We start from the raw sequence: 27,158 nt of genomic DNA on the forward strand, positions 1-27,158 counted from the left end.
GAGTGCCACCGTTAGGACGTTGGTTGTAACCAGCCCGGACGGCATTCGAGATTGTTTGCCCGCTAGCTGCAGACACTGATCGATGGGCTTCTAGGCAAAGGACATCTAGCTGCGACATGGCGCTGGTGCACAAACTAGTGCAGATTGGGAGGGCGTGAGTAAATTATAGGGCCACTCGCTTCAATTGTCAGATGCACTGTTTCCTAACAACCTCGTAAACCATATCCATGCTCCCTGTTCCCGGCAGAGGAAGGCAGCATAGTAATTATCGCTCAAACCGTCCTGCCCGAGCAGCATGCGTTTGCTAAACACACGATATTTCCGTTCGTAGGTAGCACTTTGGCAATTCAAAACACATAATCTGTTACAGATACGAAAGAATGTCGCAAAAAGTTATATTCTTCTATAAAATCGGTGATAATATAGTTTGTTTTATTGCTAATAGTCATAAGTGAAGGGAATAAAGATTGAGTGATTGAATATTTATACTAGAAATGAATCAAACAATCATAAAATGTGGGTATTGGAATTATTTTCGTAGTTTAAATTTATTTTTAATACTCTTTGCAAGAACCCTTCCTGGTTACGACTTGTTGGTTTACTGTTTCTTAGAAAATGACAAACGAACGGAATGTTAGAAAACGTTGAAATTAGTCAATTGTCTTCTTTATCACTCAGTTTATTCTATGTATACCTAAAGAAATATAAATATCTGTTCAAGAGCTGTACAGTTCACAACAGAATGCACTAATGCGGTGTGCGTGCATTGCTAGTACAACCATGAGCCACTGGCCCTCGCAGTACAACTGGATCTGCCGGAAATGGAATGAAGTTCTATCAGAACTTCAAAGAGGATCAAAAACCATTCACCAACAGTCCTCCGAGTGCAGTTGGCTCCAACGAAGCAACTTAATAAATTCGTGCTCAACCATGACCGACTATTATTAAATTTGGTACTAACTTTTCTGAGCCACATACTTCCTGTTTTATTTTTTATCTTCCCTTTCGTCCCTATACTGTACGCTTGATGTTTTTGGATTTCCCTCCTAGCACACGGAATTGGTAGATCTTTTATTCTACATCTCTTTTACTCTTGCCGTTCCTTGTTGCACCTCAACACTATCGAAGTTTCATTTATCCGCTGCTTGCATCGGTACAATGCATAACTACTACTGCCAACAGCGCTGCAAAAAAAAAACCGTACTCGAGTCGGCCAAACAAAAAGAAACGAACAAAGAAAAACTTAGCAAAAGTGCTAGTGTTTTGTTCGGATTTTAATGCTGCAAAAGAAATCCTGCTCTAGCCCGGTACGGGAATTCCACGGCCGCAGGATCTTCTTGAGCCTGGAACAGTTTTCCTCCCTCCGGATGCGGTAAGGTAACGGAGCTTGCAACGTTTCGATCGTTCGGTTGGTTAGCACTGCACGCTACCAAAACACATTCACAAATACATACGCACACAAAATCGAAATTGAACGAAAGCTTTTTCTTGAGGATCTGGAAATGATGAAGAAGAAAAAAACTGTAGTGCAGAAAAAAGACTCTTCAAAGACGCTGGGTACAAGGCGGTGCGCTCAAGAAACCGTTAAAATGTTTCAATTTACACAAAAGTTTGCAACTGAATTTTGGATTGCTAGGGCCACCTACCCACTGTCAATGGTGCTTTTTCGTCGGTCGTTCACCAAACTAGAGCTTTTTTGTATGTCTCGTTCTTGGGCAACTTTGAGGAAGGAAAAAAATACCGTCCCTTTGATGAATGCTTTTCGATTCCGGTGGGGTTGCGGTACTCCGGCTGCCGCAAGCCAAAGTGTGAAGATCCTCCGAACTCCAATCGGCGTTCCGCTTGGGTTTTAGCTTTCTTTCCGCTTTGAAGTGTGCGCCAGTGGATGAATGAACGCCTTAAACGAGCACTGCGCCCTGTACCTTTTTATAATGAGAGAGAGAGAGAGAGAGAGAGAGAAGCAGAGAGAGTGAGAGAAAGAGAGAGAGAGAGAGAGAGAGCGAAAATGTTGAGTTCTTTTCATTTCCTTTCTTGCGGATACACACTTCGAAAACCGAATCACGCTCACTAACCGCTTCATTTCTTTTGGTTAGTAATGATGGTGGCTGACTCTGTACAGTCGATACCACACAACTAGGAAAGAGCTAGCAAAAGGGTTTCTTTATACCACCTTTGCAGCAATCCAGTTAGCCAGAAGGATTGTGTCACCAGTTTTTGTTGGCCGTGGATGCCTTCTTTTCTTTGTCCATTTGTTTGCTATCGATACATAAACTGAAGAGCAAACAGCGAGCAGAAAGGCGGAAAATTTGTTGCCATCGTAATTTTCCCGCCTTCCGTTGCGAGGGAATTGATTCCGTATCTTTGTAGATCCGAACGCATTTCCGGGCGGGCGTGCCCGTTCGCTTTTGCGGGTGGAGGGTTTCCGTACCAAACCAAGCTTAAAAGTTGATCATTTTTCAGCAACCCGTCACAAACGTAACGGAGCGTTTTGCGACAACCCGATTTGGTTTTAATTAAAATCTCCATCGAATGATAAATGGAAAATGGTTCATAACCAAAACCGAACGGAAATGGGTTCCCGTTTTGCTAGGGGGTAAAATCTCAGCCCACTGTTTTTGCACCTTCCCAGCGCCGAGTGGTGTAACTAGCGATAGCTGCTACTGACAAGGATCTTCCAGGGTGTTCGAGTCGAGTTCCAGGCCAGAAACCACAATCTTTTGTTTTTCATTAAGGAAACACCTTAATGACTGCCTTAACCGCTTCATTTCCTTTGTGAATGCTAATTGTAATAAAACATTTTGAGCTTGTCAAGCTCTCGCCCTTCCTCACCCTAGATCGAACCGGTCGAGAGAAAGTTCCTTCCGTTGCGGTCTCACTGTAGCGAGGAAATGGAAAATGGGCCCACCAGTCCCGGCTGGAGGAAATTTATCTTTCGACTCATGGGAAACGATTTGACATGGAGCGAAGTTGAGATAACTAACCCGATGGGTTGCAATTGCAGTCGGCGGGTAAGTTCATGCCAACTGTATCGTCTTTATCCATTCGTAAATAAACAGGGAATTGGATAAAATAACAATGATGGCTTTGGATAGGCTCGAGCAGGACTAAAACGGATGTCTTGCCGTTGTTCTCACTGCACAGGAATATGTTGGAGATGTAAGGACAATGTTCCACGGAGTTGCGATTCATTGACCCAAACCGAGCCAGTCGCTCGGCTGGTGGGAAACCTCATGTATCTTCTATGCAAACGCACAGTGCCGTGAACACCTGAAATGATCTTCAGCAACATAAATTATAAATTAGCTTGTGAAAGGAAAATATGGTTTTGTCTGTTCTCTCGATTTGCCCGTCACCGTGCTACAACCACTACCCCTTTGCCCTTGGCCCTTTAAAAAGTGGTCATTCTTGAAGCTGGCGTATCAACGGATCCTCTACCGTGAAACGCACACCCGTACACACGATAAGTAAGTTGCTAGCAGGGACGCCCGCTATGAGTAACATCTTTTCATTATCACATCCTTACGTATGCACTGATATCGAATTAATTTTCTTACACCAGCCATCCTACAAAGTACAACGAGCTCATGGCAACCGTTACAGATCATCGCCAAACGTACTGCTTGGGCTTGGGTCATACGGGTCACGTACGCTTATCCTTATGCCTTTGTGAGAAAATTGCTTCTAATGCTCACTGACTGCATGATAATGCGCTCATGATGCGTGTGGGAATGAATGTGTTACAGTTCGGGTTTCTCGTCAACCTGCCGAGCGCATCGTGCAGGGTCGGGGTCTACATTGGTAGGACATCGTTACGACTCCGGGCACGGAGGCACGTGATACGGAAATGTGGTCTTGCATTGGAGATTCACACCGATGGGTGTGGACCTCAAGGTGAGATACATTTGTCTGTAGAAGTGTGAAGAGGGCAGGGGCGTAAACATCGCCCGGCCAATCGCACATAATCGTTTTGTTGCAGGCCGGTAAAGTGCCACATGTGGAACTATCTCGCTACCATGCAATAATCAATTCATTAAGCCGGTTCAGTGGGGAACTGTTCTTTGCGGCGACCTTTCCGGCATAATTCTCGGCATAACTTGATACAAGCTGGTGGCTTCCTAGCGAATGCTGTTTGGAAATATCTGTTGCAAGGGAAGATGAAGGTGTCATGGGTTCACTTACAGAACGGAAACACGAGAGCCGCAAAGGCGATGCGTTTTCCTGCAGTGATACCCAGACAAGGTTAGTGGAATCGAAAATCAGCACATTGTTAATGCACATGCACTTAAAATTGTATCAAGATTTTGGGTATAGCTGGAATTGCTCTCAAGTTATGTGTCAAAACATGTAACATCAAATATATTGTAGTGTATGTAGAGTATGTATGTAACAATAAAGCATTTTATATTATTCGATGTTCTATGAATTGTGTTATCGTGACTATCAGGCGTATTATATTTGTATGATCGAGTCGTCTCGACGTCGTGTTGATGAAATTTGTATCTTCTTTTGTTTGGAAAAGTTTGGAGTTCATTTTCTCGACTCGAATCGAATAGAGCTGAGAATAGAATACGCGTGAGTGTTTCAGTTCAACGCTTCTCCGAGTACAAAATTAAAACAGCACCTTAACCAGGTTGCCAGTAAGTCTATCATACTGTCAGTCAAGGAAGACACCGACTGTCAGAATTGGGTATTCGGACATTAAAGCAAGTTAAAATCTAAAAAGTTTTAGAACACATACACTACAACTACATACAGATTTTGATAATTATTGGAGAAATTTTTATGCTGTCCGCAATTCGAATCAGAACGTCTGCAATTTGAAACATAAGCTCTAAACTGTCTGGAATAGGAATCATAACATCTTTTCAATTTCATGCGTTTTTTCAATGTTTCTAGTAAAATCATTATAAACCTTTTTACAGAAGGTTTGCCTTAGTTAAGGGAGTTATCCAGATGTATGACCGATTAAATTTGAAATAGTAAGAAATATACATGCCAAACATGTATTATGTGTCCGCATTTCGAAGCAATATGCTAAATACAAAGAAAATGTTTTTGAGTGACATATTTTGATGCTCAAGAAAATTAACTTTGACCAGCGAGATATCAATCTACCTTCATGACATTTATCATGCATCATTGGTTTAAATGAGAGTAAAATTGACTGCTGAAGAATGGAGTTTTCCATTTATCAGTATAATAATCATGTAGCTTATCTTTTATGATAATGCCCAAGCAAATGGCGCGCTTCGTGACAAACGCCTGTAATAAAGCTTCTGGCAAGATATTCTTCGCCACGGACACAGCAAATGCAGTGTAGTACTTTACAAGGTCCTATCTAGGGATGAAACTTTGTTGTCCAACCTTTTAAAAGCAAACTATCTAGAACGCATGGTTGGCGGGAAGATATCGAAGCGACCGTCGCATGAGCCGACCCAGTTGCAGAGTGATTTTTTGGCGCAATTTTACGACACACTTTCGCAAACAGACCATAGCAAAACGGTCGCCCAGCATAAAGTTCAATCGAGCCGAAATTCGTATCACATTTTTCACTCTGAAAGCATCGATCCTGTAATTGAATCCCCGGTGGGCTGCTCGTCGGCAAAGGGGTTCGTTGCAAGCAAGGAAGGAGGTTGTAAAAAAAGTTTTGCTGATTGGATTAGGAGCTTTGTCGAAAGCTGTATCATTGCTTGTGCTGTAAGCGTACCGAGTTGCTGTGCACGACTGTTGCAGACTTCCAGTCGAACCGGCATACCGACATCGTCTGCCGAGGCTGCATTTTTCAACACATGTTCCTTGAGCCGAAAACATACCATGCATAGTGTACAGATATACAGTGTTTGCCCATCCGTTCCTCTCGATGATCCACCACCCGAAGGTACACTAAAGTATTGCCTCATTCAATTAGTGTGGCGCTCAGTCAGCAGCTGCCCGGTCAGCAACTGGGGGACCTGTTCGTCGATGGATTGTTTTTGCGAGGCAGAACAGGCACGAAGAAATCGAAACCTTTTGATGTCCGAACGGTAGCACCAATTAACTAAATTTACTAACGCCTGCCCTGCATGCCCGCGCTCTTGGGGAGGAGGAAATACAGACGTCCAGGCGATTACCCAGCTCGACTAGAAAAAGCGTCATCATGTCTGTTCGGCAAACACTCTCACAAATGATTACATGGCACAGGCATCGCAACCGTTCGAGGCCAAATTTTCAAACGGAAGAAACTGGCTTCTGGTCTGGTTTCGATTGCCTTCAAAAGGAAAATGGTACCGACGTGCGTTTACACAAGCTGCATGTAGCATAAATTCCAATTTAGATCAGAAAACCAAGTGCATGGAAGTTAGGTGTCTTGAGGCAATTTGCAAAACCATTGCATAAAGATACACCAATCGGATTGGCATTTATCGAGTGAAACAAATTTACGTAAACGATGTTCCGACCTGGTCGATTTTATTTGCAGGAGAAATCAAAAAACAAAAACATGCTCCGAAAGGAGGGGCAAATGTGTGCTATTTACGGCTTGGAATGTAATATCTCTAGCCATGAATATTGGAAGAGCATGTTTCCCTGATTTTAAACTTTCGGATATAGTTTCTGGTTGGATTTGGATATGTGTCTTTATACATGTTTTATTGTTTTCAAGCTGTTTTAAGCATTTATCTTAAAAATATATCAAAAATACACTATTGAAGATTAGCGTGTTGTACTGGTGATATATTGTTGCCATACCAAAAAAAAGTTTTTTGCTTTTATGTAAAAACAAAACTTTAATTTGATTTGATTACTATTTCTTGTTTTCGTAAACAACTACTGTTTTGTTGGTTGAAGGCTGAAAAAGTGCTTGATCTTGTGAATGAACACAAAGCCCTAAGATTCCAAAATATTAACCACCTCCATTTTGGCCGGAAAACACCAGAAAATGGGTTTGGCTCTCGTTTTTCAGTGTAATTGAAGTGTGTCTAAATTGTCGCATCGATAAACCGGCGTGAATCTTGTCTAGCTTGACAGTAAATTTTGTGCAAACCTGTCACCGAACGATAAAACCATCCGCCAAGCATCATAATTTCCGTCTTGCCAAAACCACTACCGCAGGCCACACGGGAGCGGCACCCAGTCCTGGAGAGAGGAAAAACATTTTACGAGGCGGCATTAAAACTGAGCCTTCGGAGTGGTCATGAGGATGAGGATTTTCTTAAAACCTTGCTACGTGCTAGAGTGTGTTGTGATGTTTTGGTCCATAAATGAGGGAGGAGAGACGTTTTCAAAAACCACACAAATCCCACTCGAAGGATTTGATCGCTTGAAGCCGATCCCGCCATCAAACATCGAAGACATTTGGAAGAGGTGCACTGTGCGAGAGACTTTTGTTTCAAGGGACGTCATTATTTTTATACCTTTTATAGCTCTATATCCGTGCCCGGCACTTCTGGGCGGGAAGCTGTTAGTTGCAGTAAAAAATTTACCCCAAAACCGTCGCCTAGCTTCAATACGCTATGGGACGCAGCCAAATGATGTTTTTCCTGCCTTACTCCAGACAGCGCTTGTGACAGCGCTAGCAGCAGCAACAGGGAATTATACTGGTCGTATAAATTTGGTGCGTCTTAAAGTGGGCGACGCAGGCGATACTGGCAGGCGATGGCTCCCGGCCTTGGCGCGTAACTTTTTCCACCCGACCCGTCGCAAGTCGTCGTGTTAATAGTTGTTTATCTCCATGCAAGTCACGGTTGAGCTATTCGCTGAGTGCCTCGAGGAAGCAAGGGTGTGCCATCGTTTCGGGGAGCCTGTTCTTAGGAGGACGAGATAAAAGCTGCCTCGATGCCGTCGTAATCGATGCCCGGGCGTTAAGAAAGAATGAAGGGCACATGTTGCTTTCGATGTAAAATGGTTTATTGTCTGATCTCTCTGCCGAAAGAGCTACAAAATATAAGATACGCGAGCGATCTGCCTCAGCAACAATGCTGCTTCCTCTGCTTGTTAGGTTGAAGCAGTAAGATGAAGGACAGAGAAAGATAAAAAAAAGCTTCTTGCAGTTTTCCCTCTGTCTTCTATTATCGCTCCCGATACTTTCGAATGAATGGGAGGAAGAGGTGCTAGGGTTGCTTTTGGCAGGATCGTACACGAACCGGTATGTGCAGGAATCTACTACGGCTTCGACTGCAGCTTCAAAGATGGAAAGATATGAACCATAACTGATAATGCCTGCGCCGGGAGGGAGCGAACGGGCGGGAGTGGACGATAAAAACGATGCCCCGAAGTTGGGTGAGTGAGCTTTTTATTATCGCCAGGACAGAGCCGTTGTAGAAGCGCGTTATCCGGTATTCCTTCTTATTTTTTGCTTTCGGTTTGCCACTCCTTTACCAGACGCCCTCGTTCAAGATGGTGCATCCATGGTGTGCTTCATGCATGGTTTTGTTCAACGGAGAAGAACGAATAGTTACGTCGATGTGCGCTGCGTGTGTGGGTAATGGAAGTAAATGAACCATCGCCCATACATAGAACGACGTTCGGTGTCAGCGGAATGAGTTTTCACTGCTTTGGAAAGAAGTTTATTCATTTTTCAAATGCAAGGATAACCACCACCATTCGTCAGGTACGTTTGGGGTTAAAAGTTTGAAGACTGCGCAGAAAGGGTGATTACCACTGTACAGGAAACTATTTTACTTAATAGTAATTTTCCTGATGTTTTCGTAGTAAATACCTATTACATGATGTTGTATTGCAAGTTAGTAAAGGAACAATAATGTGTTAAAAACATAATGCTATTTTCAATTGGAATGTTTACATAAACCCTAAGTAAACGATTCCATTCACCAAAATTTAAAAACAAATTCACTCCTTGTGTTGCTACACGCATTCCGTACGATCGAGCAATCTTAATGTAAAACCAGCATGTATGAACTTCATGGGGGCAACGGCACAAACGGTGCCACAGTTGCGCCTTACCGTGACATGACGAAAGCAAAACTTCATTAAAACTTGCTCCGCCAGAATCAAATTTCGAAGCACTTCATAAATCTCGTCGCGCTAAATGGAACGTAGCGAAAACTTAATTACTTCATCTCTGCACCTTAGGAAGACCGCAGTGAAGAAGCGAAAGGACATCTTCCTTGCGGCTCCGGTTGATAGTTCCCGCGCTCTAGCTGGAGTGCGAAGAAAAGGGAGAGTAATTTTTCGCCCAACCTAGGAGCCCGTCGGTAAGGGGTGACTGATAAATTCAGCATTAATTTGAGGCTTCATTCAACATGACAAAATCCGTACCACTCGGATGCTCGGTCCTGCCGTACAACTCTTCCGTGCGACGTCCTTTTTCGATCGTCATGCAGTTTCGAAACCTCAAAGAAACGAATGATCATCAACAGATTGAGCGCAATTTTTCTCTTCCCTTTGTGGTACTTGCGCTACATCCAGCGGTTTTGCTGAGCAATGCCTGTGCCATCCACTGGGATGAGTAAATAAATTGATTAAAATCCGCAGCAGTACAAAGGCAGCGCTTGTCCCCGCACGGCAAACTTGAGCCTGCCTCCGCTTGAGCAATTTCGAACGGGAAAGAAGTCGCGAGCAACCGGACGGGTGGCCGGGAGGACGGAAAGATAAACCCGAATGGGCGATTGCGACGAAAGATTGACTGTTCATAGTGCTCAAGACGTTCGGCGGGTACGATGGTGATGGATTGTTGGTGTATGTTCGAATTTAATGACTCAATAAATTGCTTCATTTGTTGCCGGCAAATGAGATGTGCTGAAATTTGTTAAGCGTCACCACGAGAGCGATTTAAATGAAAGGTTCGAATTTGATTTGCAAATTGAACGGTGCACGGACCAAAGTTAGTTGATTTTGTGGCTAGCGGTTTGATAGACTGCGTGGGTTGCATCGCTGTGGGAAGCGAGGCCCTCCGGAGGGAGAGGTAGAGCTGATTGGTTGCTGCCTGTTCGTCGGTGGAAGCTGTTGCGCCTAGAAAACCACCATCCGCGCGAGCAAGATGCTAAGATAAACAAATCAAAATTAAATTCACGTTAAAGTAAACTCGCCGATAAATAGTCCACCGATTGCTATTGGGATGGTAGACAAACATTGGCACGAAAACATTTCTTCAGATTTGCATGATTGATGTCAGGGCGTCAAGAGTTTGATGCACAGTGTGCTGAATACACAACACCGACTGGGATTTAGATGAGAAGCAAGAATAAATAGTTCCTCTTGTTTGAAAAGGCATCGCAACTTTAAAGATACACACCGTAAATCGTTTAAATAATGGCGCGAAAAAGACAAAAATGTTTTTGGGCTTCTATTGTGAACGTTGTATTTGAGCTGGTGTTAAATTTTGTTAAAATGAAAAATAAAATACCATTGAAACCATTATTTGATAGACTTATTTCCTATCAAAGTTCTTAGTCGCGTCTTATTAAAACAAACGCATAACTGTCAACTTAATTCTAAAAAATCTTCATTAAATCGTCCTTCAAATTTTTAAAGGATTTCAAAAGATTTCTAAAAGCCAGAAATCAATTTTTTCAAGGTTCTTCAACATAAATATAGGGTATTGCCACCGTCAAATAATAAAATAGATTGATGATATGCGACGCAATCAGGCTATACTTTTCCACACGATACGTACACGATGGAACAGTAGCAAGCAGACATAAACGAATCAAATCAAGGAATTTGTATTCAAATTAAAATATAAGTAAAAAACACCACAAGAAAGACAAGAATATACAACGAGAGAGCATCGCGATTAAACGCAGACATTCGATTGGCACACTTACAACCGCACGATCGAACGCATCTACGAACGCGGCCGTACTGCGCGTAGTGCATTAATATCCCATCAAAACGGTGACCAAAGCTGGAGCAATTGTATCATGACCGGGCAAAATATACAGAATATCTTACGCCCCAGACGCAGTGTGCTGATGACGTGCACTGGGTAAGAGCGAGGTTGATGTGAAACCGGACACTAAGCAGGCCGGCATGAGCGAATGTGAGGCCCGGACCAGACCATCGCAGAATCGCGTTCGCGTTCTCGATCACTAATAGATTGCTTTTCCAATTTGTGCAAATATTTGCAGAACGTGCCGATATCAGAAGACAGCTAAGCAGTAGAAATGGGAAGGAAAAAATGGCACCCCAATCCCAGTGGCCGTGTGTGGCTGCATGGGGCGAGAGAAGTGATTCTATGTTTATAACCCAGCGGTTTGGGATGACCGCCGAAGAATTCGATAGGAGAGGAGCAGTAAAACGCCTGGAGGGGCAGTGTGTCTGTTGCGTAACCGCGATTCGTGCTCTCGACCGCATGCAAGTATGTGTATTTGGATGAGTTTGGTCTTGTTGTTATTTTTGGAGAAATCTGGAGGACTGGGAAAAGTGCCAAGGTTTCCTCTCGGGTTAAGCTACTATAGATGCATGAAGCAGTATTATTTATTATTTGCACATCCCGGTACCTCGGCTCACCCAGTGCACGACACGCGCGCACGCAAGAGTATGAAGAATAATAAATGAAAAAAAAAGAAACCTAAGACGTTTGCCACATTACAGTGGGGTTGTGCGTTGCGTGACGGTATGCACAGCCGTGTGGTCCATTTTCACATAGGAATGGGTTTGGCGAGAACTGGTACCAACTGGTACAGAAATAGATTCGAGAAAAATTAGCACAAACAATCTAACATTCAACAAGCTGCGATGGAACAAACACAAAGATCGGTAAGGTCATTCTAATAAGAATTAGTCAGCTACAACTACAATTATAACCGATTCAACTATGACGTAAATGAAGCTGTTGGTAGAAAGGACAACGCTAGTCAACATCTCTGATACGACTCCATCTCTGGTTACCTTATGTCTTTGTCTAGGTGAAGATTTCCGTTTTAATTAGATAAACAATTTAAAATGCAAATATAATTTACCGCTTAAATTAATTCTGTTTTCCTGTTGACTCCAAAATGAACGAATCCGGGATGTGCAGATGCAAACAGCTTCCCAAAAAGATACGCTTCCTCATCACCACCCTGCAATAACAATGGAGCCCGGGTGGCCGGCCAAACTGTTGGCAAAGAAGCTACATTGCAATTTGTAAAGATTTGCCCGGTTTTTCCTCCAGTTGATGTTGTTGTAGTACGGGTTGGAAGAAGCTGATGATGTTTGTGCATTCTGTTTAAGCTAGATGCTTGCTGCTGCCGTGTTACTATGGATTCAGTTTAGTTTTCGAGATCCATGGCAGGATAAATAGTAGTAATGATTATAAAGGTATCTGATAGTGGAGTGGAGCAATCGAGCATACATGCATCTCGATAGGAATTACATTTTGTAAACGAACATTCCCAGATTTTCCAATTTCAGACATCTGAAAGCCAAGTCAAATAGAGCGAACTTCGCTGGTTGATCTTCGTTCGTCTGCCAATTATTGAATTTGTGCTATTTAATTTGGCACGTTTTTTATATGAAAAAAAAAAACAATCTGAAGGACTGGAAATGTCTTTATTTTTCGAAAACTGGGATTTTTTTATGCAACGTGCCCATAAGTGTTATTTGAACTATTGCATTTGACTGTTAAATTCCGATTGTAGTTTCTAGTGTAAGTAAAGTAAAGTAAAGATATTTATAAACGAGTTATTTGGATATTATACAGGGTCGTAACCTTTGATGACGTAACCTGTACCAGTATTCGGCAGTGCACCTGTTTTCGGCAGGGTAACTAAAAACGTGTACTTACGCAAAAACGAGTTGGAAATTGTCTCAACACATATTTTTCTAAATAGAAATATGCTCATTTGTTATTCATATACGAAGTTTCACATCATTTCCTTGTATATTTTTCAAAATATCAAACAAAATGTGGAGTGTTCAACATGTTTCGGCAGATTTGCTGTCAGCCAATAGTTTGGCAGGTTTCATTATTAAGAGAACCAGAGCACTAAAAGAGTGTTTTTTATGAAAGATCCTATGGTTGCAGAATTTATTCTAGCCCACTAGGAATTTTCACAAATCACGAAAAACAAGTGATTATTCACTTTAAATGCTGCCGAAAATAGGTAAACGGTGAATGTTGTTTTTTTAAAGATCAATGCTGTGGACTCCTGCCGAAACTTGAAACAATAACACACTTTGCATTTTGCTGAATATTCATTTATAATATGATCAGAACACTACAATGCGTATCTCGACACATAAAACCACATTTCTTGTATCAAATATCACCAATTTCACTATAAATAATCCAAATACTTGTAAGGAACATAATAATTTGTGAGCCATTACTCTATAGCCGTCGGGCAGTCTCTTTTCTCCAATGCCTACTTTGTTTGTAACTTAAATCAAAATGACTCTACAAATTTCCAGCAAAATGCCTAAAATGAGCAATATAAAATTAATAATTTAAGTACTTTTCAACACCAATTTTAGGACAGTGAGAGTTTAAAACTGTTTTGAACATTTTTGTCTATCTATTTGCATTAATTAAAACATTTACCGACCCTTATTCGCACTGCCAAAAATAGGAGCACATGCTGCCGAAAATAGGACCAAACTGCCGAAAATGGGAACAAAAACAGTGTTTGCATTTTCACGAATATCTCTAAAACATACATTTAAATCGGCAAATAAAAAATAGCACAACATAATACGATAGTTTAACGTTCAAAATAACGTCACATTCACGAAAAGTAATAAAAATTGGAAGTGTACAAGCAGTTTTTGTGAAACTACTGCACTAACCTGCCTGATACTGGTACATTTACCCTATTTAACAAAAAAATTAAATTAAATTTTTGACTTAAAGTGCCCTAGCATGCTTTCAATAAAAATACTAAGTTTTTTACTCACGTTTCACGTATGTGGTCACGTATACCATTCACGAGGAAGATATTATACGACAATTGCGCTATGTGTACACGTAAGCTCTAGCCTTCCCAACATTAACCATTGGTTTACATTGCCATCCGAATCAGCGAGGGAGTAATTTCTCTCATAATACCACAGTATCCCTGTGCTCAATCTGTAGCTGGCATGCATTTCGGCAGCAGTGGCATCATCAGCGTCATCTATCCGCATCCGGGAAACCAGGGCAGAAGCGGGAAACCTTGTAAATGAATAGTTGGCTTTCGACGTTGCTAGAGTATGCTGTCGGATTCGGAAAACGATAAAACGTTGCGCTCGAACTTCAAACAACGGCGGTTCCCATGGAAACACGCACATTGCTAGGCGACGGTACTGAATTGCAGGCGAATTCTGTGGTTGCCCAACCGCAATACAAACGACAACAACAACGAAAACACCACCACCACCACCAACAACAACAACAACATCAACAATATCAGTGATATGACGAGAGCATAGACCGAGGATTGGAACGCGGAAATAACAAGCAGCAAACTTGAGCACAGGGTGCCTGCATGTTGTTAAACGACTCCCCGAGCATTGCATCGCACAAGATACGCAGGAAGGTTGGACCGAGTCAACAAAGCGTCGCGGTCACGGACGAGCCTGTACACGGGGTGCCCGATTGACGAAACCATTCAATCACACAGATTGTTTGTTTAATAAATTGAAAATTGATTTTCACCTCGGTGCATGAGTTATTTGCCAACACTAAGGTGCAAAGTCCTGGGTGTTGGCGGGAGAAATGCAGCAGCGGTATCATCGGAGCACAACAACAGGACACGGAAGTGGACCGGAAAAGTTCGTAGAAATTAAGTTGCCGCTCGGCCGCCCAACGCACAAACCTGTAATCGTTCATCCACAAATCTGCACAATATACACAGCACGCTCTGGAAACACTCAATTTTGGGAAACCTTGGGATCGAGATGGTTTACTTTCGCTGGGTTTCCTTCGTTTGCGACATTGTTGACCGCCCGGACTGCCTATGGAAAGCGCAAACAAAGGCTCATCAGTCGAGCTAGAGTTTGGTTTCGGGGCAGTTGGTTGGTTGGTTGGTTGGGGAAGCCAACAGCAAGACAAGGACTTGCACACATTTATTCTCACCTCGCGTGAACAACTGGTAGGAGCTGTGCTTATGTTTATTCAGCACCGAGCATCGTTCGAGCTAGGGGGAGGTTTTTAAGAATTATCCATTGCCTACCCGGGCCACAGGGTTGATCATACCACGGGCACCATCTATCATTGTCCTAATCTAGTATGGCAGTAGCGGCAACAAGGTGGCACTGCTACTTACCTAGCTGACCGCTCCGTAATCCTTCAGACCGTTGTATACATATTTATTATCGTACCGTGGCTGTTTCCATTCTTTATGAGAAATGCATTTTCAGAACGAGGCAAAAGTATTCAAAGTGAATAGGGCAGCCACTTGTAGAAGATGCTAAGAGAAATAATGCTTGAAAATAGACCGCAGGGTGGAGCAATTTTATCAACCAGAATGGATTTACAGCAGAATGAATTCATTTTCAGTGAGAGATGTGTTTCGAATGTAAAATAATTTATGTAAGGCTCAACTTCTTAAACATCGTTGCGTCGACTAAAATGAATTATTTTTGCTGATTTGTTTGTTCCGAAACTCTTTAGAAATTGCGCGATTATTATAGAAACAGAAATAATTGACTTTAATAAAGATAAACCATACTTCTGCAGTTGCTCACGAAAAAACAAGGTTTTGAAACATAAAAAAGCATATCTGAGCAGCATTTTAACCACTTCATAAGTACTACGTTGTACCTGCTTGAAATAAGCTCAACCGTCTTTCTAAGTAAAAATTAGATCACAAAATAAAACCAGAAACAAGACGTACAAGCTTCGCGCCTGAAGAAAACATGAAAAAGGTTTTTAGGAGCAAACTGATTTCTTCTCTCATCTAAGATGCTCCAAATTGATTTAAGAAACAGCAAAAAGTCATCCCCAGTTCTTCGGCGCGAGCAATTTCATTTGCCCGCGTCCGCACGTCCCTTGTCCGCCCATTACACTCCGACACAACGCCCGTCCGGAAATCGCTCCGGCACCTTTTCCGGTTTTGCCCGTTCGCGCAGATGGACGCGTTTGGAAAAAGATTATTGCACCGACATGCGTAAAAAATCGTTCCGCCGGTACAGTGCTGGAATTGAAATTTTATTAGCCATTATCCTAGCCAAGGATGAGATTGATGAATGAATGTTGGCAGTGCCAGTTGGATGCAGAAAGCGAACAGGACGAGGACGGCAGCAGCAGCAGTGGCAATGAAGTGAAAAACAGCGAGCGAGAAGAAATGAGTGATTGCGTGGAGGGTGTGTGATGGGATGAAAAGGCAGCAGAAAAACCCCATCACGAGAAATGGTCGGTGAGTACGAAGTTATTGATGAAACGATAGAGAACGCGGCTGTGCGGCATCGGGAACAGAAACAAAAGAAGCAAGGACAGCCGCGCTTCGCATCCGGCGTAGGGAAAGCGCAATAAATGAAATTGATGATAAAACATATTTTTATGGAATTTTGACGTAACCTGTAAGTGAATTAGAGCGTTATTGAATCAAAACCTACATTCAATGCTTGTTTTTTATATTGCTCGATGAGATTGGAGTTAGGCTCCACAATGCCCCACATTGATGCTACCTTATTGGAGATGAGGTTTGCAAAATCGCTCTCACTGTACCGTCCCGTTCGATTATATCGCTTTAAAGCATGTCCCGCAAGCTAAGAAACATTGCAAAAGCCACCTTTAAAGCAGCCATTGTCAACCGCAGAACCAGGAAAAACAATATTTTTACTGCCGCTATTTGTTGCGCGCCACAAGTTACCATACCGTACCATACCAGCCAGCGCTACAGCCACACGGTACACGGCCATGAGTTGCAGAAGGAGCCGAGGTATCGAATGTGCTTTATCACCGGATGCATAAATATTCATGCTTCGTCACCTCGGCACAAGTGCAGCTAGTGCTTTATGATTTATGAAGGCTTCATTAATAATTGCAATTGCAAATGACTGCACCAACACCAGCCCAGGAGGAGAAGGTAGTGGTGCGCACGAAGAGGTGTCACTGGAATTCGACGAAGCGCCTCACGCCGTTTGTGCTGTGCGATACTTTTTTTTATCACATCGTGACAGTTGCTTGCCGGACAGTGACATTGTAGGCAGAACGTTTCCGATGCTGTGAACGACGAAGGCAACGAACACATCTTCTGGTTTTATGAATCTCCCGTCTTTCTGGATGCTGAAGGAGTCCAATAACTAGAAGGTACAATTGAAATAAAAGCTTCCAAAGATGGTTCCACTATCAGCATGTGATTTATTTTAAAAATCCGATCCACTCTTTAAACATATTTCCAACTTTCATCAAGGAAAAAAGTGATAGTTAAAGTTATGTATTGTGCAACAAAGAGCTTATGTTAAGTAACTACAACCTTTACCACGAAAAGCCAACAGTCGTATATTGGAACTATGTATGCGCGTTGTGCATTCTGCACCTGCGCTCATGACTTTAATCCATATAATCGTCGGGTTTTCTTTCATTTTAAAATTCAACCATCCCCTAACCCCCCCACCCTCCGGCATTGCACCTCTTCTGCCAATGAAACAATGATGGAATAATTATGCGCTCCAACGGAAGCAAAATTCAAATTTTCAATTACATTGTCCATTGTTCGACAAGGCATGGTTCGGCGTCAATGGTGGCTTCTCTTGTCTCACTCACTCACTCACATACACATACAGAACTCATCAATCGATAGCTGACCAACGAATGAAGCCGCATCACCGGTGAAAGAGAATACTAGAGACAACCGGTCCGGCATAACGGTTCGTCCAGTGCACCCAGCGCCCTTTTGCTCGCTCCATCAAAGGAGCGCAACAAAAAACGTTGAAAGGATCTGAACATTTTCACGATCGAGTTGCTGTTATCTATTTTTCATTCCTTCTCTGGTCGCTGCCAAACCTCAACGGAGCCCATTAGCCGTGGGTGTCGGGGACGACCGGGAAATGATGATTGGGGAAATTTGCTCGAAACCTCGTTTGGGCAGCAAAAAGGCCAAGCACATACACACATACACATACAAAAAGTACTCCGTCCGAGCTGCATTAGAAATTGTCAAACCGGCTGGATGGAAACGGTCAAGCGCGTGGACAAAATGCAAGTGGAAATGAATATTTAATTAACTCGGCTCGGAACTCAGTTCGTTAGCCGGGTGGCCGTGGTGTGGAGGTAAATTTATTCAATGCTGATTTACGACATGTGTTGCACATAATTGAAGCTGATTGGGACGCTTAATTACTGGCCGATATTTGTGATGCATTAGCCAAAACTGTTCTTTTGGCCAACGTTGGCCAAGTGTGTCCCTCGCTTACAACTAATTTCGCATCGCAGTTGAAATGAGACGATATTATATTAGCTGCCTATCGAAATGCAACACGAAAATCAATCCACTCTGGCCGAAAAGAAACAAAGGGCAAGGGCATTTGTATAGTTGTCTGCTCACCCAACCTCGAAACGTTCTTGGAATGTAATTGAAGCGAATGGATGTAACAGTTCTGACACTTTCATGCCACAAAAATACGAAACCACTATCTCTTCAGACCTCTGTGAAGACTTTGACTGTTTCGTGTCCTGATACCATATGCCAACGATTTCGGGTAGAATGTTCCGGATCATCGTTTCGGTTGCATCCGGCTTTGTCAACAGTCGGAAAACATACAGCATTCATTCCCAAAACGGCGCCGTTCGTCGACATGCTCAGCTACAGTCGAGAATCGAACGTTTACTTTGGTTTGACCGGCTAATGGCCTCGTTCTGGGGGCGAGCAACGATCCTCGCACGTTCACGATGTGCACGGATGTGGGGGGCAAAGCCGGGCAAATAAAAATTTTATTAAATTGGTTGGATCTAATTCGATAATTTCCGACTGCGATATCGGGTGTATCAACGGTTCGCTGCTTTCGGTATGCTCGCTGTGCTTGAATACGGTGTGCTGGAGTTTGTTATCGTTCTTTGTATCTGCATCCCGTTCTGGTATCATTAACGGGAGTTAAAAAATGGCTCGGTGGTAGTTGTTTGCATTGGAAAATAATTAAAGAAACATTAAAAACATTTTTAAACCATTATACACAATTAAATGTATGAGTGCACTTGTAGTAATTAGTTGTACGAAAAAATCATGATTTATACTATATAATCATCTCAAAAAACATCTAGAACACTCTAGGACGATTCGCAACACCGGAGCTAAACTAAACCGTACGTAAAGGCGAATCCACCTTCGGCCGGATGTTTATTTATCTGCTTTTCCTGTTTACTTGGGCCATGAAGCTGCATGGAAAACATCAGCCCTGACCAACGTACAAAATGTGCGGAATAGAAAAGGAAGAAGATACGCCAAACAGAGCACCAGCTAAGAGAAGGGCCCTTTCGTCGAAGTGTTCCACACAAACACCCGGCCAACGTGACGTGCAAGTGATAGAGCGCTCTCTCGGGATCCGAGGTAAACCAAGATGTGCAGGTTGGGGAATTTTTTCGCCCCAAGGGTGACGACTTATTGGCATCGGATTGAATGATGCCGACGTGAGATTCGCTCTTATTTGACCAGCCATTTTCGCATGTACTCGGCCTGGACCGGTCCATCCTCGTTGCTCCGACGGTGTTTACGTCGTGATGGAATGGCCACCGGAGAGCCGGAATCGTTTTCAGTGTGGCCTTTGGCGTTATCGATTGTCACCGTTACCAAAGCGGTCCCGAACTAGACGGCGTCGAGTTGGAAGGATGAGTTCGATCGCTGGAGACTGGCAGGAAGCCAATAAGCATATTAAAACTTCTTAAGACGCACACGGTAGCTGTGGCACCGCAGATAGTTCAAGAACTTTTAGTCGAACTTTGCTGACTCATCGAGAAATTGGCGTTGTTTTGCTGCGTGCAGGGGCGACGCACAAAGTATTATTGTGCGGTACGGATGGTGCAGTCGGTTTTCGCTTGGGTAGCTTTCCGTTTTATGAGCGGGAAATAAAATTAATGATTGTTTCTAGATATGGGAAACAATCTTTCAAGCTGATCCGAGACGCGGTGAGATTGTTGGGCAAAGTCAATGACCGGGATAAATTTGTTTGAATTAAAAATGGTAGATTTTCATGAAGATTACATGTTAAAAAATACTTTGGACAATGTTTAGAAACGGAATTTAATAGAATTGTATGAATTAATCCACATTGAGTCAAGGTACTGACTGTTTGATCTAAAAAAATTTCATTGTTAATGTTTATATTGTTTGGTCTACAACATCACATGGAACTATTGCATTGGCCTAGCGTTTCTTCCATATGTTAGTTAAGCTTAATTCCCATGAAGAAATTCATGTATTCAAATCACTCAATAACAAGTGCTGCTGAACCATACTGTTTCTCCAAAAACGTCAATACACCGGCCCATCCATTTACATGTCTCAGTGCATGTCTTAGTACATGTCTACACCATACAGGAAATATTCTCAACCGCATCCACAAACCACAGGACACAAGAACAAGTTACGTTCGTGCTTGGCTATTGTAAAAATGCTAATGACATCGAAATGCGGTCGCTCCTTGTGCTGTGCAACCTGACGTGCATCGCAAATCATTCACGCCCGATTGACGGCAACTCAACCGGTGGGCCGTTTTATGCTCCAGCTACCATACCATACTGTGTGCATGTGTGTGAGTGTGTCCATTGCCGAATAAATCAAAAAATCAACAATTGGTTGAAAATTGATCTCCACTTCTCCGCTACTGCGACTAGCAACGGTAGTTGCTGCCGATGCCAGAGCAATACCACAGACAATTTACCACGACAACTTTCCCATCCGAAAACTTTGTCGTGCCATACAGGACGTTGGGCTTGCCCCTGTCACTACCATCATTGCGGTGGGCTGCGGCTTGTTGGTTTTCCAATCGCTGCACTGTCTCCCCTTCTCTATACATCTCCCTCTTACCCTCTTGATCTCTCTACTTGTATCCCTTGCTTGATGGTGTTTCGTTGACGAATTGAGGTTCGAATTTCCCAATAATTTCTAGAATTGTGATTCAGCTCACATTCGCAGCCACTTCCAAAATGTTCGCCTCTGGTTTCTTTTAGTCTGCTGCCCTCTAGCGATAATCCCTCATGGTGTGTTCCTGAAAGGGGTTAGTTCTTTGGTGTTCATAGGACGAATTTATGAAGCTTTCTTGTTCTGCTCGGTGCCAAAGTCATGCTGCATTGAATTTTGAGCGAACGGCAACTGAAAATGCAAACGACACGGAACAGTTTCGCTACCTTGTGGTAACTGCATGGTAGGAAAATGATATTGATTATTATCGCACCGGAGTGATCATACCGGTGTGTCCTGCAACACCGAACGAGTAGCAAGGAGTTTACGCCTTTGCATGGAGCCAATGCGTGCGGACGAGACAATCCAGACGCAGTATCCTAGTGTCATTGTGGAAAACTGGACACGAACACTGCCAGTGCCGTTTTCCCAAAAAGGCCAGTAGCAGTGTCACACAATTTCCACTCCGGGTCGGTGGAATGCGTTTCGCACAAAAAAGGGTTCATGAGTGTCATTTTCACCCATGCTCTAGATGTTGCAGAGAGCAGTGCTAGATGCTGGACGAGGAGAAAATAGACTGATAACTGATGTTAAACCACACAACATTTCATCCGGGTGTAGCGAATGCTGCTTGTGAGGTGATGGCATTGTTGCGGTTACTGCGAATGGACCACCTGCCTTGTGAGGCTCCGTACCTGCTGCCGTGCTGGGAAGGTTTCACTCCCGAGAATATACTAATGCACTATGCGTTCGTGTTGTGGAGTTCATAATATGTAACCTGAATACAGGATTCATTTAATTAAGTTAAGGCATGGGTTTCCATATTTTAAAACGAATATTTCGGTAAATAATGTTAATAGTAATATTAGGAAAAACAAAACACATTTACAAATAAGATGAAAATAATCATTCTAATCGACCATTGTGCGGCTGTGGGACAAGGACAAAATTTAAATCATAATATGCCAATGATCTAATTCATCACTGCCTACAGATGACGACGCCATCCCAGTGTCGGCAACTAGGGCGTGTACACCCAGAGCTTACCCGTTGCTAGGATGGCTTCTATGTCGCATCCCAGGACCTTGACAACCTCGTCACGCATCGTTGCAATGACAAGCTAGACAGAGCACACTCACACACACAATGTGTATTCCGTAGGCATTCGCCTTCCCAGCCCATGGTTTCGGTGGGCTTGTAATTGCACACGGGGCTCGTGTTTCACACCGATGTTTGACATGACTTTGGATCGTACCCACCCGTCAATGTGGTGAGCATGGCGAGATTTGCACCTTTGCATCCATGAAACCTCAAACCCTGTGTACCCTGGCAGTTTTTAGGCGGTGAGGTGGGGGCGAGGGGAGAGGAAGAGGGTGGTTACCCATCTCTAGCGTATCGCTCAACAAACACACACCATGGCAACGGCTGCGTCAGCCGTGGTGACTGCATCTGCTACATTTTGGTTGCATAGTAGGCAAATTAATTCAATTTCAACCTTCCAAAGCGGGCTGGGTGCGGGGTAGGTGAATACGGCCGAGTGTTACTTCCATCAGAAACCGCATCGAACACAAGGATTTACACTGAGGTCGAGAAAAATGGAATGTGGGTTAGGAAATTTTACCATTATCATGCACCAACCTTCCCTAATCATCCCCTCGGTAGCGATGACAAGCTGCAAACACACACACTCGTAGTGCACTGTTGCACGCTGTCACCGGCAGTCACGGCGACGTATGTCATCGGCCCGCGAACTGTGCAGCTGAGCTGGGACGGCGCAGATGCTATCCGAAGCGCACGAAGGTGTGTCCCGGCGCGCATTTCGGTGGCGATGTTTGCGAAGATGCTAGATTACACTTCAGGTTTGCACATTGTCCTACGTAGGGAAAAGTTGGTTCCATCTTTGTAGCGTAGCGTCATGGCAATGGTGTGATTTGGAACGGACTTTCTAACCCCCCCCCCCCCCCTCTTCCCGCCGCCACCCGGGGCTTCGGCCGAGGAAGGTGGTTGCTATTCGGCAACACGCTTGCCAGGGCCTACAGAGGGTCGTTAGAGTAATCAGTCCCTGTGGAATCATAATCGTACGGTGTAAGAGCCGGTGTGCGTTGGCGTACATGCCGGTGTCACGTGCCGCTTTGTGATTTTGAACAATCCAAACAGGTAGCAGCAGGTGAAGCTTCAAAAGTGTAGAAGTTCAGCCAAAAATTAATCTTTACGGCAGCATTATCTGGGGGGGGGGGGGGGTTACAAAGTGCAATGAATGAGTTTTGCACTCGTGAAAAACTGATGATAGGTAGTGATTCAGGAGCATCAGGAGTCACACCTAATATAATGATGAAGCAATAATTGTGAATAAATGATTTTTGCATTTTTATAAATAGATACAGAATGAATTACATAAGAAATGAAAAATGATTATAAGTTTTCTTTTTGTTTGGTTTCAATAATTCAAACAAATTTAATAGTAAGTGTTTTCTAAATAAATAATAATAATAAATCGATACACATCACTTGCATTATTGCTAAAAGACGTATAGCTTAACTGTGGGTTTTGGCTATTGCACTAATTATATGAAAAAGTTTTTTTGACAGTTTTAATAAGCCGTTTGTTGCTGAGTTGATCTAATTTTCTCAACAATTAAACCAAACGCTTACGATAAAAAAAAGGTTTAACAGAACATGTGCAGACTCGTGGGCACCGAGACCGTCCTATTCAGTACAACGCAACACAAGAAAGCCAATTCGTTGTTTGTCATTAAAAACACCTTTGCTATGGAAGGTGACGGTACGATGGCAGTGTTTTGGTGTTCCGGTGCTAAAGACAAACACAAATGCCACCATTTTGAGCGAAGATTCTACAAAACACACACAAAAACAAGGCAACGCGCACGCAAAACCCGCAGCACCAGTGTGCTCATTTGTCTTTTTGACTGGGAACTATTTTTCACCCTCGCGCAAAAGTTGGTTTAACTGACACCCAATGTATGTATATGTATGTGCGACAGACAATGAGACGACATTACGCAGACGCTGGGTTGGGTCAAGATGCGGCGCCGGCAGTGCGAGAGTTGATGGAAAATGGAATTGTGAGTTTTCTTGCACTGTTTTCCCGTTAACGTTATGGTGGAGAAGCGTTGTTTCTTCCATTTGCTCGTAGCCTCTGACCCGGGCTTCACTCCCCCCACTCCATCCCCAACGCACACACACACACACACACACACACACACACACACACACACACACACACACACACACATATATACATTTACCACGACTCACCGATTCACCACAGTGCTTCTCTATGCTCTTCAAACGAATTTCTAACGCAATGCACATGGCTAGAGATTTTCCTTCCCTCTTTACATAAAAGTGTGGCACGCTCACACTTTATTATGTGACATTTATTACCACCAACTTCCACAATTTGTACTTTTGTAATACGCCACCCAGGTGCATAAATCATCATCCGCCGGCAAATTTGTAGTCTGCTATCTACTTTGTTCTTTTCTTGTTGACTCGTTTAGCACTCAAGATTCGGGCGCGTTGGAAGCGACACTCTATAATGTGAAAACAAGCAGCCAGAAACGGGACGGAAAGTAGGAACCAAAAAGAAAGTAGTGAACAACATTAATTTGTTTGGACAAAACAGCACCATATCTACCATCAAAGAATAAAAAGCTAGAGAAAAGTAATGTGTAACGCGTTTTAGTTTGTTATTGCTTTAGGTGTCAAAAACGAGACGGAAGTGTGATTAATTGGGCGGTCCCGTGGGACAGTCGTCAACTCGAACAACTTAACTACACGTCCGTCGTGAGTTCAACCCTCGTATGAAATGCCCTCGGTTGCAAGGACTGGCTTAACCGATTCTTGATAATAACTTTCAAACATGCCTGTGTATGTATGATAGCATGACCAGGTCGTTACGCCAAAAAGATCGATTTTAATATAAATCCGTGACACACACATTTAAATATAAACTGTATTGAATTCAAATATTCTTGACTAAATATAAGGATAATTTCAAAAGTTGAATTATGTATGATCATTAAAGCCTTAAAAATAAACTTTACACTTTTTTCTCCTTATATTACTTTATTTACACTGTTTCTCCTTTCCTCCACTCGGTAAAAGTGTTTATTTCGCTCTTTTCTTTTGGTTTTTTGCTTTACTTTTTGAAAAATAATGTAATATAAAATTATATTATCCCATAATGAGCACAGCGCATCTTAGTATAGCATCATTTTGAGCACTTGGTTATGCACTGCAGCTTCCAGCAAGCAATTTAAACCATTTGCACAGTGTTAAAAATAAAGCATGCTCGGTCGGAAGCAATTGAGTATTTGAGCTCAGTATCAAATGCGAACTAAAAGGACGATTTTGTAAGATGAAAAGGAATGGTTTTCATTCCTAAGTCACTTTACCCGTATAAGGAATCACGGTAAGAGGATGCCGCTGGTCCGAGGCGAGAAGCAAAAAAGAATAACCTGAAGCATTCTGATGTACCCCAAAAAAGTGAACAAGTTTCAAAATTCAATTTACAAATAGTGCAGCTTTCCGGGAGTTATGGTTTCATGTTTCGTGCCACGCAACCTTACGCTCCAGCTAAACACCCGGCAGGCAAGGATGCAGATGTGCACGCAGGGCGGTGCAGGGGATGGTCGGCTAACTTATGCAGCCGTGTAAGAAAGTTGCTTCATTTTGCAAAAGGATTCCTCCGAAGCTCCAGAAACAGCTCACAACTAGCGATGAATGTTTGCATCGAATTTAATTTAGCTCGCAAAAAGGCTCTTCCAGACGCTTGCCAGTCAAGCGCCCCCAGGCCTGGTCAACTGGCTACGACGGAAGGCTTTTGTGCGAGGCAAAAGTGACGCAAAAGTTTTTCACCTTAGCCACACCTCCGCCAGGCTCGGACACGACATGACTAGGGCCGGACGTCCTCCTAGGCCGGAGGTTTGTTTTCATGTACGTGGTGATCTGTTTGGCTATGTGTGTGTCTGCGATGTTCGATGTTCTGCGAGCGTTCGATTCGCGTATGTGCGAGTTTCACGCCGGAGAACGAAAGGCAAGCCCGAGCAGGACAGGGAATATCTCGAATCACTGTTTCGGAACGCGCACCGGAAGTGAGAATATATTGAAATTTATTACTCTTTGCTAGTTTTCCTGCCACAAAATTTATCTCGAAAATCAATTAGTTTTGATTAGTATAAATTGCAATGCATTTATATTTATCAGATTGTTTCGCACTACACTGACAGGCACGGTGGCCCTGGAACCTGCAGCAGGGCTGCAGTTTCCTTGCAACTCAGACCAACAACATACACCCATCGGTGAAACGATTCCCCTGTTTGCGTGTATCACTTCTTCACCCTTGTTGTACACTTCCAAGCCTCTCACATACGGGATCAGGTCACACGTCCGTGTTCGGTGCGTGGTGGTGTTGTATCCAGTCCTTCCACCGCCCAGCACCGGCAAACAGAAAACTGATGACACAAACTTAATAATCTGCGTCCGTTCCGCGTTATTCCGATCGATCGAACTCTGCTAGGGAAGGTGTTTCCAGTTGCGAAGCTTTCCGATGCTGAGTTTAGGGAAGCAATCGAAACTATAGCAAAACTGTCCAATGACACCAGTCCAATGTGGAAAGGAGAGGTGGGGCCGGGCATCATTTTCCTCCGAACGAAAATGATCAATGGTACGTTCCCCAGGCTCCTGCAATTAGTGGCGCAAGGGGAACAACAATATAATAAATCAGATGCTCATTTTTCAGCTCACTGAACAAACGGGGAAACTTTTCCCCAAACCTATCCTGTATTCTTTGTATGTGTATGAGTGTGTGTATGAGTCTGTGTAAATATTTTGCACCTTCTGATGACGAGTGTGTGTTTGGTGCGAGAGAGCTCGGTTCTGTTGCCATCGCGATTTGCATGGTGGTGTATTTCGAGCACATCGATCGTGATCGCATGCGGCGATGCTTCAAATTAAACATGCTTGCGTACTTTGGATAAAATACGCTCCGTCATGCCAGTGTGCCATTTTTTAATTGACACTCAACACTTTCCTCAATGGTACTGCACCTTATCTGTGTTAAATTTCTCTGCATAGTTGTAAGAAAGCCATCATCAAAAAGGGAAACTACCGCTATATAACACTTTGGTACGATAGGCGCACCATCGTCAAGCTTCTACAATCTAACGAAGAGCTCAA

The 27,158-nt window shown here is 43.2% G+C and overlaps 2 protein-coding genes and 1 long non-coding RNA gene across 14 annotated transcripts in view; 2 read left to right on the forward strand and 1 right to left on the reverse strand.

The window, feature by feature from the left end:
• Window positions 1-27,158, forward strand: part of LOC121593624 (CUGBP Elav-like family member 4) — a 330,070-nt gene that overhangs the window by 103,192 nt on the left and 199,720 nt on the right. The gene's annotated exons all lie outside the window — the stretch shown is intronic.
• LOC121593626 overlaps window positions 1-27,158 on the forward strand; it is a 100,755-nt gene that overhangs the window by 46,478 nt on the left and 27,119 nt on the right. The gene's annotated exons all lie outside the window — the stretch shown is intronic.
• Window positions 1,291-13,255, reverse strand: LOC121593627. The gene is made up of 3 exons (XR_006004809.1): window positions 12,707-13,255; window positions 1,647-1,916; window positions 1,291-1,496 (listed from the first exon to the last, which is right to left on the reverse strand). It is a non-coding gene; the product is annotated as an uncharacterized LOC121593627 (long non-coding RNA).

This window comes from Anopheles merus, chromosome 2L, assembly GCF_017562075.2.
Source record: "Anopheles merus strain MAF chromosome 2L, AmerM5.1, whole genome shotgun sequence".
NCBI classification, from domain to species: Eukaryota; Metazoa; Arthropoda; class Insecta; order Diptera; family Culicidae; genus Anopheles; species Anopheles merus.